Source organism: Pseudophryne corroboree, chromosome 10, assembly GCF_028390025.1.
Source record: "Pseudophryne corroboree isolate aPseCor3 chromosome 10, aPseCor3.hap2, whole genome shotgun sequence".
In the NCBI taxonomy this organism is placed as follows: Eukaryota; Metazoa; Chordata; class Amphibia; order Anura; family Myobatrachidae; genus Pseudophryne; species Pseudophryne corroboree.
This window is the reverse complement of record NC_086453.1, coordinates 386,156,011-386,174,293: the sequence shown is the minus strand read 5'-3', so window position 1 is coordinate 386,174,293 and position 18,283 is coordinate 386,156,011.

The window sequence follows — 18,283 nt, the reverse complement described above, 5'->3', positions numbered from 1 at the left end:
TACATCTCTTTATCAACCAGTCTATATTAGCAGCAGACACAGTACAGTACGGTAGTCCACGGCTGTAGCTACCTCTGTGTCGGCACTCGGCAGTCCGTCCATAATTGTATACCACCTACCCGTGGTTTTTTTTCTTTCTTCTTTATACATACATACTACTACATCTCTTTATCAACCAGTCTATATTAGCAGCAGACACAGTACAGTACGGTAGTTCAGGGCTGTAGCTACCTCTGTGTCGGCACTCGGCAGTCCGTCCATAATTGTATACCACCTACCCGAGGTTTTTTTTTCTTTCTTCTTTATACATACATACTACTACATCTCTTTATCAACCAGTCTATATTAGCAGCAGACACAGTACAGTACGGTAGTTCACGGCTGTAGCTACCTCTGTGTCGGCACTCGGCAGTCCGTCCATAATTGTATACCACCTACCCGAGGTTTTTTTTTCTTTCTTCTTTATACATACATACTACTACATCTCTTTATCAACCAGTCTATATTAGCAGCAGACACAGTACAGTACGGTAGTTCACGGCTGTAGCTACCTCTGTGTCGGCACTCGGCAGTCCGTCCATAATTGTATACCACCTACCCAAGGTTTTTTTTTCTTTCTTCTTTATACATACATACTACTACATCTCTTTATCAACCAGTCTATATTAGCAGCAGACACAGTACAGTACGGTAGTTCACGGCTGTAGCTACCTCTGTGTCGGCACTCGGCAGTCCGTCCATAATTGTATACCACCTACCCGAGGTTTTTTTTTCTTTCTTCTTTATACATACATACTACTACATCTCTTTATCAACCAGTCTATATTAGCAGCAGACACAGTACAGTACGGTAGTCCACGGCTGTAGCTACCTCTGTGTCGGCACTCGGCAGTCCGTCCATAATTGTATACCACCTACCCGTGTTTTTTTTTTCTTTCTTCTTTATACTTATACATACTACTACATCTCTTTATCAACCAGTCTATATTAGCAGCAGACACAGTACAGTACGGTAGTCCACGGCTGTAGCTACCTCTGTGTCGGCACTCGGCAGTCCGTCCATAATTGTATACCACCTACCCGTGGTTTTTTTTTCTTTCTTCTTTATACTTATACATACTACTACATCTCTTTATCAACCAGTCTATATTAGCAGCAGACACAGTACACAGTACGGTAGTCCACGGCTGTAGCTACCTCTGTGTCGGCACTCGGCAGTCCGTCCATAATTGTATACCACCTACCCGTGTTTTTTTTTTCTTTCTTCTTTATACTTATACATACTACTACATCTCTTTATCAACCAGTCTATATTAGCAGCAGACACAGTACAGTACGGTAGTCCACGGCTGTAGCTACCTCTGTGTCGGCACTCGGCAGTCCGTCCATAATTGTATACCACCTACCCGTGGTTTTTTTTTCTTTCTTCTTTATACTTATACATACTACTACATCTCTTTATCAACCAGTCTATATTAGCAGCAGACACAGTACAGTACGGTAGTCCACGGCTGTAGCTACCTCTGTGTCGGCACTCGGCAGTCCGTCCATAATTGTATACCACCTACCCGTGGTTTTTTTTTCTTTCTTCTTTATACTTATACATACTACTACATCTCTTTATCAACCAGTCTATATTAGCAGCAGACACAGTACAGTACGGTAGTTCACGGCTGTAGCTACCTCTGTGTCGGCACTCGGCAGTCTGTCCATAATTGTATACTAGTATCCATCCATCTCCATTGTTTACCTGAGGTGCCTTTTAGTTGTGCCTATTAAAATATGGAGAACAAAAATGTTGAGGTTCCAAAATTAGGGAAAGATCAAGATCCACTTCCACCTCGTGCTGAAGCTGCTGCCACTAGTCATGGCCGAGACGATGAAATGCCAGCAACGTCGTCTGCCAAGGCCGATGCCCAATGTCATAGTACAGAGCATGTCAAATCCAAAACACCAAATATCAGTAAAAAAAGGACTCCAAAACCTAAAATAAAATTGTCGGAGGAGAAGCGTAAACTTGCCAATATGCCATTTACCACACGGAGTGGCAAGGAACGGCTGAGGCCCTGGCCTATGTTCATGGCTAGTGGTTCAGCTTCACATGAGGATGGAGGCACTCAGCCTCTCGCTAGAAAAATGAAAAGACTCAAGCTGGCAAAAGCAGTAGCACCGCAAAGAACTGTGCGTTCTTCGAAATCCCAAATCCACAAGGAGAGTCCAATTGTGTCGGTTGCGATGCCTGACCTTCCCAACACTGGACGTGAAGAGCATGCGCCTTCCACCATTTGCACGCCCCCTGCAAGTGCTGGAAGGAGCACCCGCAGTCCAGTTCCTGATAGTCAGATTGAAGATGTCAGTGTTGAAGTACACCAGGATGAGGAGGATATGGGTGTTGCTGGCGCTGGGGAGGAAATTGACCAGGAGGATTCTGATGGTGAGGTGGTTTGTTTAAGTCAGGCACCCGGGGAGACACCTGTTGTCCGTGGGAGGAATATGGCCGTTGACATGCCTGGTGAAAATACCAAAAAAATCAGCTCTTCGGTGTGGAGGTATTTCAACAGAAATGCGGACAACAGGTGTCAAGCCGTGTGTTCCCTTTGTCAAGCTATAATAAGTAGGGGTAAGGACGTTAACCACCTCGGAACATCCTCCCTTATACGTCACCTGCAGCGCATTCATAATAAGTCAGTGACAAGTTCAAAAACTTTGGGTGACAGCGGAAGCAGTCCACTGACCAGTAAATCCCTTCCTCTTGTAACCAAGCTCACGCAAACCACCCCACCAACTCCCTCAGTGTCAATTTCCTCCTTCCCCAGGAATGCCAATAGTCCTGCAGGCCATGTCACTGGCAATTCTGACGAGTCCTCTCCTGCCTGGGATTCCTCCGATGCATCCTTGCGTGTAACGCCTACTGCTGCTGGCGCTGCTGTTGTTGCTGCTGGGAGTCGATGGTCATCCCAGAGGGGAAGTCGTAAGACCACTTTTACTACTTCCACCAAGCAATTGACTGTCCAACAGTCCTTTGCGAGGAAGATGAAATATCACAGCAGTCATCCTACTGCAAAGCGGATAACTGAGGCCTTGGCATCCTGGGTGGTGAGAAACGTGGTTCCGGTATCCATCATTACTGCAGAGCCAACTAGAGACTTGTTGGAGGTACTGTGTCCCCGGTACCAAATACCATCTAGGTTCCATTTCTCTAGGCAGGCGATACCGAAAATTTACACAGACCTCAGAAAAAGAGTCACCAGTGTCCTAAAAAATGCAGCTGTACCCAATGTCCACTTAACCACGGACATGTGGACAAGTGGAGCAGGGCAGGGTCAGGACTATATGACTGTGACAGCCCACTGGGTAGATGTATGGACTCCCGCCGCAAGAACAGCAGCGGCGGCACCAGTAGCAGCATCTCGCAAATGCCAACTCTTTCCTAGGCAGGCTACGCTTTGTATCACCGCCTTCCAGAATACGCACACAGCTGAAAACCTCTTACGGCAACTGAGGAAGATCATCGCGGAATGGCTTACCCCAATTGGACTCTCCTGTGGATTTGTGGCATCGGACAACGCCAGCAATATTGTGTGTGCATTAAATATGGGCAAATTCCAGCACGTCCCATGTTTTGCACATACCTTGAATTTGGTGGTGCAGAATTATTTAAAAAACGACAGGGGCGTGCAAGAGATGCTGTCGGTGGCCAGAAGAATTGCGGGACACTTTCGGCGTACAGGCACCACGTACAGAAGACTGGAGCACCACCAAAAACTACTGAACCTGCCCTGCCATCATCTGAAGCAAGAAGTGGTAACGAGGTGGAATTCAACCCTCTATATGCTTCAGAGGTTGGAGGAGCAGCAAAAGGCCATTCAAGCCTATACAATTGAGCACGATATAGGAGGTGGAATGCACCTGTCTCAAGCGCAGTGGAGAATGATTTCAACGTTGTGCAAGGTTCTGCTGCCCTTTGAACTTGCCACACGTGAAGTCAGTTCAGACACTGCCAGCCTGAGTCAGGTCATTCCCCTCATCAGGCTTTTGCAGAAGAAGCTGGAGACATTGAAGGAGGAGCTAACACGGAGCGATTCCGCTAGGCATGTGGGACTTGTGGATGGAGCCCTTAATTCGCTTAACAAAGATTCACGGGTGGTCAATCTGTTGAAATCAGAGCACTACATTTTGGCCACCATGCTCGATCCTAGATTTAAAGCCTACCTTGGATCTCTCTTTCCGGCAGACACAAGTCTGCTGGGGTTGAAAGACCTGCTGGTGAGAAAATTGTCAAGTCAAGCGGAACGCGACCTGTCAACATCTCCTCCTTCACATTCTCCCGCAACTGGGGGTGCGAGGAAAAGGCTCAGAATTCCGAGCCCACCCGCTGGCGGTGATGCAGGGCAGTCTGGAGCGACTGCTGATGCTGACATCTGGTCCGGACTGAAGGACCTGACAACGATTACGGACATGTCGTCTACTGTCACTGCATATGATTCTCTCACCATTGAAAGAATGGTGGAGGATTATATGAGTGACCGCATCCAAGTAGGCACGTCACACAGTCCATACTTATACTGGCAGGAAAAAGAGGCAATTTGGAGGCCATTGCACAAACTGGCTTTATTCTACCTAAGTTGCCCTCCCACAAGTGTGTACTCCGAAAGAGTGTTTAGTGCCGCCGCTCACCTTGTCAGCAATCGGCGTACGAGGTTACATCCAGAAAATGTGGAGAAGATGATGTTCATTAAAATGAATTATAATCAATTCCTCCGCGGAGACATTGACCAGCAGCAATTGCCTCCACAAAGTACACAGGGAGCTGAGATGGTGGATTCCAGTGGGGACGAATTGATAATCTGTGAGGAGGGGGATGTACACGGTGATATATCGGAGGATGATGATGAGGTGGACATCTTGCCTCTGTAGAGCCAGTTTGTGCAAGGAGAGATTAATTGCTTCTTTTTTGGGGGGGGTCCAAACCAACCCGTCATATCAGTCACAGTCGTGTGGCAGACCCTGTCACTGAAATGATGGGTTGGTTAAAGTGTGCATGTCCTGTTTTGTTTATACAACATAAGGGTGGGTGGGAGGGCCCAAGGACAATTCCATCTTGCACCTCTTTTTTCTTTTATTTTTCTTTGCGTCATGTGCTGTTTGGGGAGGGTTTTTTGGAAGGGACATCCTGCGTGACACTGCAGTGCCACTCCTAAATGGGCCCGGTGTTTGTGTCGGCCACTAGGGTCGCTTATCTTACTCACACAGTCAGCTACCTCATTGCGCCTCTTTTTTTCTTTGCGTCATGTGCTGTTTGGGGAGGGTTTTTTGGAAGGGACATCCTGCGTGACACTGCAGTGCCACTCCTAAATGGGCCCGGTGTTTGTGTCGGCAACTAGGGTCGCTTATCTTACTCACACAGTCAGCTACCTCATTGCGCCTCTTTTTTTCTTTGCGTCATGTGCTGTTTGGGGAGTGTTTTTTGGAAGGGCCATCCTGCGTGACACTGCAGTGCCACTCCTAGATGGGCCCGGTGTTTGTGTCGGCCACTAGGGTCGCTAATCTTACTCACACAGCTACCTCATTGCGCCTCTTTTTTTCTTTGCGTCATGTGCTGTTTGGGGAGGGTTTTTTGGAAGGGACATCCTGCGTGACACTGCAGTGCCACTCCTAAATGGGCCCGGTGTTTGTGTCGGCCACTACGGTCGCTAATCTTACTCACACAGCTACCTCATTGCGCCTCTTTTTTTCTTTGCGTCATGTGCTGTTTGGGGAGGGTTTTTTGGAAGGGACATCCTGCGTGACACTGCAGTGCCACTCCTAAATGGGCCCGGTGTTTGTGTCGGCCACTAGGGTCGCTTATCTTACTCACACAGTCAGCTACCTCATTGCGCCTCTTTTTTTCTTTGCGTCATGTGCTGTTTGGGGAGGGTTTTTTGGAAGGGACATCCTGCTTGACACTGCAGTGCCACTCCTAAATGGGCCCGGTGTTTGTGTCGGCCACTAGGGTCGCTTATCTTACTCACACAGTCAGCTACCTCATTGCGCCTCTTTTTTTCTTTGCGTCATGTGCTGTTTGGGGAGGGTTTTTTGGAAGGGCCATCCTGCGTGACACTGCAGTGCCACTCCTAGATGGGCCCGGTGTTTGTGTCGGCCACTAGGGTCGCTAATCTTACTCACACAGCTACCTCATTGCGCCTCTTTTTTTCTTTGCGTCATGTGCTGTTTGGGGAGGGTTTTTTGGAAGGGACATCCTGCGTGACACTGCAGTGCCACTCCTAAATGGGCCCGGTGTTTGTGTCGGCCACTACGGTCGCTAATCTTACTCACACAGCTACCTCATTGCGCCTCTTTTTTTCTTTGCGTCATGTGCTGTTTGGGGAGGGTTTTTTGGAAGGGACATCCTGCGTGACACTGCAGTGCCACTCCTAAATGGGCCCGGTGTTTGTGTCGGCCACTAGGGTCGCTTATCTTACTCACACAGTCAGCTACCTCATTGCGCCTCTTTTTTTCTTTGCGTCATGTGCTGTTTGGGGAGTGTTTTTTGGAAGGGCCATCCTGCGTGACACTGCAGTGCCACTCCTAGATGGGCCCGGTGTTTGTGTCGGCCACTAGGGTCGCTAATCTTACTCACACAGCTACCTCATTGCGCCTCTTTTTTTCTTTGCGTCATGTGCTGTTTGGGGAGGGTTTTTTGGAAGGGACATCCTGCGTGACACTGCAGTGCCACTCCTAAATGGGCCCGGTGTTTGTGTCGGCCACTACGGTCGCTAATCTTACTCACACAGCTACCTCATTGCGCCTCTTTTTTTCTTTGCGTCATGTGCTGTTTGGGGAGGGTTTTTTGGAAGGGACATCCTGCGTGACACTGCAGTGCCACTCCTAAATGGGCCCGGTGTTTGTGTCGGCCACTAGGGTCGCTTATCTTACTCACACAGTCAGCTACCTCATTGCGCCTCTTTTTTTCTTTGCGTCATGTGCTGTTTGGGGAGTGTTTTTTGGAAGGGCCATCCTGCGTGACACTGCAGTGCCACTCCTAGATGGGCCCGGTGTTTGTGTCGGCCACTAGGGTCGCTAATCTTACTCACACAGCTACCTCATTGCGCCTCTTTTTTTCTTTGCGTCATGTGCTGTTTGGGGAGGGTTTTTTGGAAGGGCCATCCTGCGTGACACTGCAGTGCCACTCCTAGATGGGCCCGGTGTTTGTGTCGGCCACTAGGGTCGATTAGCTTAGTCATCCAGCGACCTCGGTGCAAATTTTAGGACTAAAAATAATATTGTGAGGTGTGAGGTATTCAGAATAGACTGAAAATGAGTGGAAATTATGGTTTTTGAGGTTAATAATAATATGGGATCAAAATGACCCCCAAATTCTATGATTTAAGCTGTTTTTTAGGGTTTTTTGAAAAAAACACCCGAATCCAAAACACACCCGAATCCGACAAAAAAAATTCGGTGAGGTTTTGCCAAAACGCGGTCGAACCCAAAACACGGCCGCGGAACCGAACCCAAAACCAAAACACAAAACCCGAAAAATTTCAGGCGCTCATCACTAACTGATATATGATAATAGTAAAGTTGATTAAGATATTAATGACGGCAAGGGTAAAACTGATAAATGTATTAATAATAACCCGTGCAAGTTGCACCCCATTTTAAACTTCCCTCAGGATTACAAGCAAGAAGACGAACCCAGCACAATGTCGGCACTTTCTCTAGCTGCCACCAGACAGGACACACAGGTGGGCACGGCCCAATCGGTAAGGACAGTAGTAAAACCCCCTAACGGAGGGACAGGTGAGGTCGTGTCCACAGGTAAGTACGGTACTGTACATTATGCACAGAAAATAGCACCTCACATTGTAGAGTCAACACAAAATGGTGTAATTGAACTAAATCCTGTCAGGGTGATCACAGTCCCCAATGGGAGGACTGACGCTCAGGGAGTCACTCCCGTCAGAGACATTGCTTTGCATTGTCCCTGGTCCCGGACAGAATTGAGGACAATTATGTCTGAATTTCCCGATCCCAGGAAAGATCTAGTCGCATGCCAGAGGTTTATTAAAGAATTAGGTAATGCCACTGAACCCACAAACAAGGATTGGCGAACAGTGCTACGAGTATGTTTACCTTCCAACATGGACCCTGCTAAATTCATTACTGATTGTAAATTAGACGCAGAAGTACCTCTCACTGAGGAGTACACTCAGGAGAATGTACGACAAATCAATCTGCAATTAGGAGTATATTTCCCAACTGTTGTCAGGTGGAATAAAATTTTCTCCAATAGACAAAAAGGTGAAATGGCAGCGTAATATTTCCACCGAGCACTGCAGGAAATGTCTAGATACACTGGGATCGCGGATATTGAGGAAAGTGTACATCATAGGGAGGTAGCTGTGTCCGTATTAATGGACGGCTTAAAAGACACACTAAGAACCAGGGTACAAACCTCTCTACCTAACTGGAGAGGTATCTCGGTGGCTGCATTAAGAGAGTCCGCTATCGAGCATGAACGAAATATCCAAAGAATCAGGGAAGCTCAGGGAGAGCGGTTGATGGTGATGAGCATCCAAGCACTGGAAGCATTAACTCGACCAAAACCCCAGGCCCCTGGCACATGGGGGAAGCCAAGGGTTTGTTATCTGTGTAAAAGGGAAGGGCATTATGCCAGCAACTGTAACAGCCCACATAAATTCAGACCCCTTAGACAAGAAAACGAGCAAAGTTATGATAAACGTAATTGGGATCAGGGATCACATATGTAAAATTTTGGGCCGCACCTGTAGTCTGCAGCCAGTGAAGTTGATTGTTAACCTTGATAGTAAACCTGAGGTCACAGTTGATGTAGTTGGTAGATCATATTTTGTAGATACAGGGACGGCCAGGTAAACTCTGTAATTTGTCTTTAAAAGTTTCTGTTTTTCATCTCTGACGTTCACCGACAGAACTACAGCTCAAATGTCACGTCTACTCTGTCTTTTCAGAGGTCTGCCCAACCCCAGTATATCTCACCAGCATCATTGTGTCTGGCCATGCACAGAGGGTGGAGAGTGGAAATACTGGTGGAGGGAGATTGTGCAGAGATACCGATAGACATGATGGTGTGACAGCCTGATGGTGAATGCAAATTTGACAAATTTTCTTTTTATTGTTCTCTCTCTTTCTTCACTTTCTATGGATGGTTTATTTCATACAACTGTTAAACACATTGTAATGCAGGACTTATGTCCCATACAGAAAGGTCACTGACTTGGAAAGAATATCGTATCACTGGAATGTCCGATCCGGGAAGACTGAGAGGTAGCACTGTTGAGACGGCATCTGAGCAAGGAGAACAACAAGACTAGAGGCGGTTATCGTACCAGTTTTCTTTCCTTTCTATTATTTTCTTTACCTCCCATTACCACTCTCTTTTTCTCCTCCTGCAAGATGGACTTGCTCCGGGGGACTGCGTTCCGGGTTTTCCTGTTGACCCTGTTGTTGACCAGAGCAGTCTATTTCGGTGAGAGTACCAGAGAGGTCGAGAAAGGATCTGGAATGGGTTCTAATGGCAAGGACGGATTGATGGAATTCCAAGAGCAACACCTTCACCGAGCAAAGGCTCTACGAGAGAGTTAGGGATAGGATTTTTCACCTGGAAGGTTTGTAATATGGTAATGTCATATTCTGTCATATTCTGTCCCATATGTCCTCCCCGATGATGCATATTTCATATGCGGGAGGGAGGCGTATAAGTGGCTTGCCCCAAACTCAGAGGGATTGTGTTACATTGGAAGAGTGTTGCCAGAAGTAATGACCATTACCCATGATAAGATGAAAGACGTTCACCGCAATGCTCAAGCTCCTTACACTCACACTCACTACGAACACATTGTTAAGAGACACCTTATAGATAGGACAGAGCACACAGCCTCTGATTTGATCCACAAATCCACCGGGATTCAATTCCTACTCGTGATAGATATCACCCGTACCGCCAGAGGAATTATACATTTTAGGTATATTAATGCGCTAACGAACCTGATAGACAATATCACCGAGATGTATGATGACACCTTCAGGTATACTGGGAGGGAATTGCAAGCCCACAAAACGGAACTGATCCAGCACAGGATGGTTCTCAATTATATCACAGCGGTGACAGGCGGGTACTGTGTCACCCTAGCAACTCAGTATGGTGTGAAGTGCTGTACATATATCACAAACAGCACCGATGACCCAACCGAGGTCATAGATCAAAAGATGGACGATAATTTGCAATTGAAGAGGGAGTTCCGAAGGAGACACAACCTTACCCTTACTGCTGTGAGTAATGAACTGACCGGCTGGGTATCATGGTTGAACCCACGCAATTGGTTCTCAGGTTTAGGAGAATGGGCTCAAAATGTTATCGTGAATGTAGGAAAGTTTCTCTTTTGTATCCTAGGAGTTGTCATAATGATTGGTTTGATATTTAGGTGGAAGGTTTGTAATATGGTAATGTCATATTCTGTCCCATATGTCCTTCCCGATGATGCATATTTCATATGCGGGAGGAAGGCGTATAAGTGGCTTGCCCCAAACTCAGAGGGATTGTGTTACATTGGAAGAGTGTTGCCAGAAGTAATGACCATTACCCATGATAAGATGAAAGACGTTCACCGCAATGCTCAAGCTCCTTACACTCACACTCACTACGAACACATTGTTAAGAGACACCTGTCAAAGTCAGAAAAATGTCTCTATACACATTGCCATATTTGCACCGCACGCTGGTCCGCGCTGCGCATGCGTACGCTCTCCCGTGAAGGCGCATACCCGCAATAGCGTGCACCCGCGGGCGCACGGTATGCGTATTTACGGTAGAGTTTATGTAGTCGTAGCGTGCGACTCATTCGTTACACATTTTCATAATTAATGTAGTTTATAGATCATGATCCCTTTAATGGTTCCTGAAAGTTTGGTTAATATAGAACATCCCTGAATGGAGGAATCCCTCTTTGTATTGTACGAAGGGTCTAACAGGAATCATATAGCAGTGTTTGGTACCCATCGGAAGAGTATTTAATTAACAATATTCCGGTGTTGGTTTGGAGCGTATTAATCGCTCGTGCGGATAGTTATGGACATAAGAAGTTTATGTCCATTTCTATTATTTACTCATACTCAGGTATGCGGCGGGAAACCCAGTTTCCCACCCACCTGAGCTGTTGGAAATCGTCACAGCCCACCTGTATGAATCAACCTATGACCTTTTGTTATGATGCGAAGCCGAATTCCTGTGTCCAATGGACGACAAGATTGTAGGGACCATTGGATTGCATTGTGTGTGGGGCATAAATAGGCAGGCCGACCACATCCAGCTCTCACTCTTCAACGGTTCTCATTGCTGAAAATCGGGTGCTGGATGTCCAGGCGCATGCGATCGTTTCCCCTTGTGCGTAAGTTTTCTCTCCGTAATCATTGTCTTACTGTGAGCCAATTTCTCTCTCTCTCTCTCTCTCTCTCTCTCTCTCCTTTCTCTTTTCTCTCACATCTCCCCTAGACTAGTATTGTATTGTACTAGATAGTATTGTATTTTGGTTAGGAAGTCTCTGTTATATTGTAGTGTATCATTTGTACTGTTATTCTCTTTTTACAAGTATATTAGATATAATACAGTTAATAGGCTTTGGACCCTAAACCAGCATCTGTGTATTTCCTATAGTGTTAAGTGTTCACTTGAGCGTCGGTAACGCTCAAGCAGCTTTGTAGTTAGTCAGGTTACACAAGGTTGCACTTACACCCTGTATTCACATTAAGGTATTCTGTGTATTTCATTGGTATAAGGTTTAGACATAAAGGTATAGCGTTGTGAGCGTCTGCGCCGCTGGTGATCTCCTCGTGGTCTCGAGCGAACCGCTACGCCATAGCGAATCATTCTGTCCTGTGATCTCTGGGCCGTGAGCGAACGTGACGCTTGTGCGTCTCGCCTACGGCTGAGCGATCGTTACGCAACCAGCGTACCCGTACGGTACTTCTTAAGTAATCAGCGTACAGTGTTCTTAGACTTCATAAAGGGTTGTTTATACGACAAAGGAATTTGGCATTGTCAATTGGGGGCCGTCCAGTCCTTCACATATCTGCACTAGGTAGATCAGCAGACATTATCCCTCAGCAAAGGGCGGGAGGTGGTCTCGCAGTGCTGATGGGATAAGCGTCTGCTTCGCTTAGGTAAAGGGTGCTGAAGGAATCCGGGAACCGGAGGTAAGAACAAAACGCTAGTGTCTTTTAAAACTGTTTATTTTTCTTCTGTCTTGCGTATATACGTACGCATACATATATATATCTGCATTTCTTTTCCATCTGTGTATTTCATTTTTTGTATATCACTATCCTGTTTGCCAGTTTTATAGTTGATAGAAAAGTGCTAAAAGAGACTTGCTGTTATTTCATAGTTTAAGAATAGAGGTAATAGTTAAAAATGTAGACAAACACACAGGTTTGCCTGGGAGATAAGGCAAAGCCAGTGGGGTACGCGGTAGATGATCAGGGATCGTCTACATTGATAAAAGTATAAATTGTGTTACGGTGGATCTTTGCTTTGCGTACACGTGTCTCTAACAAAGACTTGCGTACGCAATCCAAAGGCAGACGCACGCAGCGTATATTACGCGACGGAGCGTCTGTGTACGCCCACGTAACTCAAACCACAAGTTGATTTTTAACGCAAGGCGATAAATAGCACAAATTGATTTCAGCTTTCCAAAACTTAGTTTAAATACCTTACTTTACTGTAATACCTCTGGGGAGAGCTATCAGACTACGGGAAATGATTTTTTTTCTGATCAGAAAACTATAAGAATGATAGTGGGTTGAAAACGGTATGAGTGTATTGAATCCCACTTTGTGGACTTTGTGATCTATGTGATAATCCCGCTTTGTGAACTTTGTGATCTATGTGGAACGTGATGAGCACGATCTGAGTGAAAACGTGCAACAGAGTGTGATAAAGTTTTCGTTGTATTACGCTCTGGCTGTTTTGGAGCACAGTAGGGAGACTCCAATGATCCTACCATTTATGGGCAACAAGTGTCTATAAGTGGTACGATTGGACCGCACGGTTGTATGTGTGACCAATAACGCAACGTGATATGAGGTCGTATATCCATGCGTAAATCTTGCCCTCATACGTGTTGTAGGGAGCACATGCAAGCGTGATTTGTGTAAAAGAAAAAGGAAGGGAATTTTCTCAGGAAAATCTCTAGAGATAGGGCCTGCAACGGCTACACGTGTCTGCTAGAAGGCGGAACGGGGATACCCGGAGCAGAAGAAGTTCAGTGGAAGAGCTTTAAGGATTTCCAACGAAGTTCTGTGTTTGGTGCAGTTTAGGAAGTTTTTCTGTGTTAAAAAGGTCCACAATGGCAGCCAAGTGCACAACACAGAGACGGTCGGAGGTCAGGATTCAGACTCCAGAGGCTTGCAGACCCCGAGGGTCTGCTCGGTTAGTAATGTGGGGGAAATATGGTCCCCACTCTGAGACCTTTTGTGATGAATGGACACGAATGACTGCGGGGGATAAGGCACCATTTCCCGGGATAGGTAGTTTTGACTCAGAGGTGTTGCATAATTTAAGGCGAAGGATATGTCTCATCAAATCAGCAAAGAGACGAATCAAGCATTATGATTGTTTACAGATATGGCAACAGGAGAGTGAAATGCAAAGAAATGTAACTTACTTACCTAACTTTCATCTTGAGAGGGGAGAGGTGGCAATGGAGGGGATTGTGGTTGCGGAGAGAAGCACAGGGGTGAACAATAAAAATGCTCTTAGCAACAGTAGTACAGATAATAAGAATAAGTGTGATAAATGTAACAATGCTAATTGTAATGCTGTTGAATGTACAACTATTAACCCATGCAAGTCGCACCCCATGTTAAACTTTCCTCAGGGACACCAACAAGAAAGTGAACCCAGAACGATGTCGGCACCTCCTCCAGAAGCCATCACACAAGACATCCAGGTGGACGCGACCCAATCGGTAAAAACTGTAATCAAACCCCCTAATGGAGGGTCAGGTGAGGTCGTGTCCACAGGTATGTATGGTATTATACATCACGCACAAACAAATGTACCTTATATCATAGAATCAATTCAGAATGACATTACTGGACTTAATCCTGTTAGGGTAATTGCAGTACCAAATGGGGAACCTGACTCTTCAGGAATCACTCCTGTCAGGAACATCGCCATGTACTGCCCTTTTTCCCGAACAGAATTAAGAGCAATTCTGTCTGAATTTCCTGATCCCAGGAAAGACTTAGTTGCTTGTCAAAGATACATTAGAGTGCTAGGACATACTGCAGAGCCAAGTAACAAAGATTGGAGGACAGTTTTGAGGGCATGTTTACCCCCCGATGTTGATTCATTGAAATTTATCACTGATTGTAAGCTAGATGAGGAAGTGCCACTAACAAACAAGTATAACCAAGATAATGTAAAAAGAATCGATCTACAGTTGAAAGAATATTTTCCTACAGTAGCAAAGTGGAATAAAATCTATACAATAAGACAAAAAGAAGGTGAATCCGCAGAAGAGTATTTTCACCGGGCTCTGCAGGATATGGCTAGGTACACTGGTATAGATGACATTGAAACTAATGTACACCACAGAGAGGTAGCTGTGTCCGTATTAGCGAGCAACTTGAAAGACACACTAAAAATTAGGGTACAAACCTCAATACCTCATTGGAGAGGTATCTCGGTTGCGGCATTAAGAGAGTCCGCTATCGAGCATGACCGAAATATCAAAAGAACCAGGGAAGCGCAGGGAGAGCGGTTGATGACACTAAACATCCAAGCACTAGAGAATGCATCAAGTCGACCGGAACCCCAGGCCCCTAGCACATGGAGAAAGCCAAGGATTTGTTACAATTGTAGAAGAGAAGGGCATTATGCCAACAACTGTAATAACCCACATAAAGTTAGACCCCCTAGACCAAGAAATGAGCAAAATTACAATACACACCATTATAATCAGGGATCACATAGGCAGGAAAGGTGATTATTAGGAATGGAGGCAAGCCTGAGGTAACGGTTAATAAAGTGGGAGGTCATTCACTGAAGACACAGGAATGACCAGGTGAAAAGTTGTAAATGTATTTGTGAAAAATGTTGTTTTTTCTCTCTCTCTCTCTATCCCCATCTCTGACGAGTAGTGGTAAGAATTCACACATTGCATATCCACTTGGTCCTTGCAGAAGTCTACCAAACCCCAGCATGACCTCCGCCACAATGTATTTCTGGCCAGATACAGACAGTGGAGTAATGCAGGTGCTGGTGGGGAGGGACTGCTCAAGGAGACCAGTAGACACATAGATATGACAGCCTAATAAGTCTGACAATGTTTTTCTAATGCTAACAATGTTTTCTTAATGTTGACAATGTTTAAAAATGTTTTGTTTCTCTTTTCTCATTGGTGGTTATTGTCGAGTTATGTAATGTATATATGCACATGAATTGTTCTCTATCTCTTTTGTTTTTTTGTTGTCTCTCTCTTCCCACTCATGTTTCCATGGTTTAAAGATGGTATGTCACCCCTCAGTTGGACCAATGGTAATGCCAGATTTTTTTTCTCCTTACAGAAAGATCGCCGGTTAGGAAGGAATATTGCATCACCAGAATGTTCGTTTGGAAGACTGAGAGACAGCACCTTTGAGAGGACAGCAGAACAAGAAGAACAACAAGACGAGAGAACTTATTATCGTAACAAGTTCTCTCCCCCTCAAACTGTTTTCTTATACCCCCTTTACAAATTTCTTCTTTTCTCCTCCTGTAAGATGGACTTGCCCCAAGAGACTGTGATATGGATTTTTCCGTTAACCATGATGTTGACCAGAGCAGTCTGTTTCGGTGAGAGTACCAATGAGGTCGAGAAGGGATCCAGAAAGGTCCTGATGACTGAGACGGAGGTGTAAATTTCCAATAGCAACTCAATCACCAAGCAAAGGCGAGTACCGGGCACGATCTAACAACCATGTTATCTGTAAACATTTTCTTTGAAGGATTGTTAGTTCAAAAAGAAAACTGTATCTGTAGGCTCGGTAACAATAATGCCAATCCAGTTTTAATAACCATATGGACCGGCATCCATTGAGTGACTATCACTCCTTAGTGGGTAGCGTGTTAAATGAGACAGATTGTTGGGTATGTTCTCAAGTACCTCAAGGGCATAGCAAATCAGGGCTAGTACCATTTCCTTTAACGTTAGGGGAGGTACTTGAGTTAAATGGTGGGAGACCGGTGGACAGGAGGTTTAATATCTCCAGCCCTCCTAGCTTGAAGCTCCACCAATACCATGTGGATAGGTCCCTCTTATGTTTCAACATCTCCAATCCCCGAAAGCCGGGAAATTGGGAAGTGTCATGGAGCAACCTTACCATGACCTTTTCACACAGAGCAGATAGAATGCCTACAGATACAGAGCTTGTACGCCACATAGCCAGTAGAGGAAAATCTTTCCGGTATCGATATACCTTAGGAAATAGGATTACTAGAGTTGGAGAAGTATCACCAGGATACTGTGCACATATCGTACAAACTGATACGTGCATTAAACAGATGGAAGAATTAGGGTCAGGAGAGTTCACCTGGAAGGTGTGTAACATGGTAATGTCCTTCTCCGTCCCATATGTTCTCCCCGATGATGCATATTTCATATGCGGGAGAAAGGCGTACAAGTGGCTTGCCCCAAACTCTGAAGGATTGTGTTATATTGGAAAAGTATTGCCTGAAGTGATGACTGTAACACATGACAAAATGAAGGACATACACCGTGGTGCCCAAGCTCCTTATACTCACACTCATTACGAGCACCGAGTTAAACGACAACTGTCAGAAAGGTTAGAGCATCCGGCCTCTGATCTTATCCATGAATCCACCGGGATTCAGGTTCTGGTAGCGTTAGATTTCACTCGCACCGCTCGAGGAGTGATGAATTATAGATACATTTCCGCACTCGCCAATTTGTTAGATAATATCACTGAAATGTATGATGACACGTTTAGATACACTGGAAGAGAACTTCAAGCCTACAAAACAGAACTAGTTCAGCATAGAATGGTTCTTAATTATCTTACAGCAGTAACAGGCGGATATTGTGTTACATTGGCAACACAGTACGGCATAAAGTGTTGCACGTATATCACAAATAGCACCGAGGATCCGGTAGAGGTCATAGACCAAAAGATGGACGACATTCTCCAATTGAAGTGGGAATTTCGTCGAAAACACAATCTCACCCTTGCTGCTGTAGGTAATGAGCTGACTGGTTGGGTGTCATGGTTGAACCCGCGAAATTGGTTCTCCGGTTTAGGAGACTGGGCTCAAGGAGTCATAATGGATGTTGGAAAGTTTCTACTATGTATCTTGGGTGTTGTTATATCCATTGGATTGATATTTAGATGCGGGCAGGCTTTAATGAGGTGCAAACAAAGTACAAAAGTGATGAGCTTGAGGAGTGAGGAAACCGTAATTAACCTGGATTTGATTTATGACCCAATGATAGAAACCAGGATGTGATGAAAATGCGATTATACGGTCCGTTTCTTTCACCTGTTTTTCTGCTTTTCCCCCAAGATAACAAGACCCCCTTGGACGAGGAAGTTGACGAGACGCTATACAGACAACGGATGGACCAAAGAAAGAGTTTTGACCACTTGAGAAATGGACACTTGATGAACTTTGCCATGGATCCCCAGTTTCCCTAGTATTTTTAAACTCACGCTAGCCCAACATTCTTTGTAAATCTGATGGCACTGACAAAGCTTGTTGCTCATGCCTAAGGAGCAAAACAGCGCAAAGAAGACGACTTTCAACTGATACCGAACAAAACTTCGACGACAGATGTACATTTACCTGACATAGAATATCATTGCATTTTCCATAAGTGTTCTTCATCTTCATCTCTACAACCCTCAGGTAATAACACACATAGTATAGGGAACACAGGCACAGATATCAGCAATCACATATTCCCCCATTCATGTATCATCAACTAAAATGTGCTCCCCATTTTGTTCAAAAATCCGAAAAGAGCTCGGTAAAGTTTGACAGCCCATCCACAGACCTGTACCACAGGATAAGAAGGAATTCAAATGTATACTTCGCAATACCTCGAAGCTTGATTTACCACACGTACGGCACGATGATACATGACCCTCCAAACATGGACTCATACACACATGCTTCTGCTTTCTCACTAGGTCATACCCTCTTCACACCTACTCCCCTCTTCTTCCTTACCCCACCATGGAAATCAATTAACCCCTGACTTAC